The 2,945-nt window shown below is 43.7% G+C and overlaps 1 pseudogene; it reads right to left on the bottom strand.

Moving 5' to 3' along the window:
- Positions 1 to 1,351: 1,351 nt before the first annotated feature.
- Positions 1,352 to 2,737, bottom strand: LOC142453374 (methylosome subunit pICln pseudogene; annotated as a pseudogene).
- Positions 2,738 to 2,945: the final 208 nt, after the last annotated feature.

Genomic DNA, 2,945 nt, shown 5'->3' with positions numbered 1-2,945 from the left:
GAGCAGGAAGGGTCAGGCTTAACCTGATGGGGACAAAGGCCTTGGTCACTCTTACATGGGGTCTCATACCCATGTACAGTTTTTTTAAGCTTTACAATGGTCGTTTTGGCTATATCTTCAGGGTCACCTCTGAAAGCACCTGGTCATCAAGACATTCTCAACTCAAAGCCCATGAGGAGAAAGTATACATGGGGATATGCCGAGGCCCCTCTAGGCCATAGTGAGCACATAGCTGTTGTCCCGCTCACCTCCATGCCTCAGCCGTGACTGCATCTGATTCAGGAAACCGTGGGCATAAGTCGTGAATAGAATTTTTAAATTTTGTTAATTGCGAAGTCCTTACAAAGGTCCCCTTGTTTTTAAAAAGCCTCAAGCTTATCAGTATAAAGTTGTTGCTTGTGTGACCCTGAATGTCCCATGTTTAAACCTGATGATGCCAATATAGTACACCCCTTTCCCAAGTTCTTTTGCATGCAAACCTGAGGATTCTGCTTACCTGTGGATGCGTCAAGTTTCCTTATACTCTGGCCCTGTTCTGTTGCCTCCTGCCAGAACTTGTGCAGCTCCTGGGGGATGAAAGATGGCTGGAGACAGGATACAGAGAGCTGGGGCAAGGTGGAACCATTTGTCCTGATGAGGGAGAAGTAAGGCCAGCAACTTCAGCATGTTTATTTATACTAGAAATGCCTAAGGAATTTTGTCACATGTTCAATGTTAGGATGAAGCCAGGAACACGTATCATTGCTGATTTTGGCAAGACATCATATTTCAGTTGTTTTACAGGGAACAAGAGAGAGAGTGCCTACTTTACCTCAGGCCAAGGCCAGGGTCCTGGTTCATCAGTTCCTTGAGGTATCAGCACCTTTCCATGGGTCCTTGCCTCATCTATGGGAAGTGATGGTCCTGCTTTCCCATGAAGTAGACAGCTTTACCCTAGAGATCCTGAGAATGTCTATACTCCAACATGTTTGGTAACCTCGAAGTAATAGGAAAATACCTAGAAATACACCATACACCAAAATTAATGCAAATAGATGTAGAAAACCTCAGTAGACTCATAACAAAAGAATCAACAGAGAAGGCTGTCAAGAACCTTCCAACTAAGAAAAGTCCCACAGCAAGTGGCTTCATTGAAGAATTTTCCAACGTAAATATTCAGCAAAGAATTGCTAGCAATTCTACACAGACGATTCAAAAATATATATAGAAAAAGCAAACTCCAAGATTCATCCTATGAAGTGAGCATAATCCCATGAGCCATATATGACCCCCTTTACATGTACATCTTATGAACTACTTTTATGGAAGCTCTAGTCAACTGGGATCACTTTTTCTTTCTTTTTTTTTTTTCATATAGAAAACCTAGATTTATTTGTTTCGCTGTTACTCAGACAAAGCCATTCTCATGAAGTACATTGAGAAGTTCATCCCAATTTCATGTGTTCTTACAGAAAATGACCCTGTAAAAGGCTGGAGACTATGACAGACTGGAATTATACTGGTGAAGCATGGTGAAAGGAGATGCCCAAGGACATTTTAGGAGAGACTCCCTAGAGATGCCTGAATTAATAATCTGGGCCTCATTTAAATTAATAAAAGATCTTTGCCCCTAAGGAAAATAAACAAAGAAGCTAAGATTTCTATGAAGTCTCGGCCTCTCCCTTCCCCATTGAGTTTACTTCCACCTCCAAGCTCTTGTGCATGTTCACCATGCAGGCCTGCTAGCTTATAAAGAGAGAAATTATGGGTCTACTCTGAGGTACTTAGATTCAGAAAGTTTAGGGGTCAACAATAACTACAAATGCTCTTAGTTAATTCACCTTTGTTAATAAAGGTTACAAATTTCTTTTGCTGGTGACAACTTACTATCACAGTATTGTCTGTCTCAAGAAAAGAACTGGTTCGGGTGAGTTTTGAAGAAGGAAAGTCTTCCATAAACCCCAGCTCCACTTTGTAGAGGGCACCAGATCTCCTAGTTACGGGCAGAATCTTAAAGCCATTTTCAGTGATCAACATCCGCATCCTCAAATTGCCCAGCAACTGTGGGTGTAGCATCTATCTCCATCCCATCTTCGAAATCTCTTATCGAGTCCTCGGTCCGGACCCCAGCCATGTTATACTGACTGCTCACAGACTGAGAAAGCATTCCTTCTAATCTCTCCAACGTGGCTTGGCCTTCTGCTGTTAAATGGGATAATCCTTCTTCATAGGTATAAAATGTAGGAATGTCCCCCTGCCCTTGTTCGTGTGCTTCTACATCATACTCTTCTCCATCATAATCATCTGAATCTTCATCCTCAGGATCTGGATGCAACGCTTGGCATTCACACATTGCAGCGAACATTGCTTCTAAGGCTGATTTATCACTCGGCACGAATCTAAATTCAGCAATAGGTTCAACATCATCGTCACTGCCTTCCTCCTCTTCTTCATCCACAGAGTCTTTTGATTCTTCTCCAAATTTTGCATTCACCATAACATACAAATGTTCTCGCGGATAAGCATTTAGGTCTCGGGACACAGCATGTAAACTAATAGCAGGGTATTCCAATGAGAATCCTAATCCAGAGCCATCCAACCAAGACAGGCGGCTCTCCGCGATGTACAGGGTGCCAGTGCCGAGGCCCTTGCTGTCCAGCACAGCCTCGGTGTCGGGCAGCTGCTGCCGCAGCCCCTCGGCCGGGCCCGGAGGAAGGAAACTTTTGAGGAAGCTCATTGCACCTGGAAGCATCGAGACACTGGGCCTGGGATCACTTTTTCAAGCGGAGAAAGAGAAGACCATTCCGTTGCTGCCATAAAACATTGTGCTATGGTCTCCCCAAATCAACAGAAACTCTGTGCTATGGTCTCCCCCAAATCAACAGAAATTCTGTGCTATGGTCTCCCCAAATCAACAGAAACTCGGTGCTATGGTCTCCCAAAATCGACAGTCTCTCTGAGCTATG

This window comes from Tenrec ecaudatus, chromosome 7 (genome assembly GCF_050624435.1).
Source record: "Tenrec ecaudatus isolate mTenEca1 chromosome 7, mTenEca1.hap1, whole genome shotgun sequence".
Lineage (NCBI taxonomy): Eukaryota > Metazoa > Chordata > Mammalia > Afrosoricida > Tenrecidae > Tenrec > Tenrec ecaudatus.
This window is presented reverse-complemented; position numbering and strand designations above follow the sequence as displayed.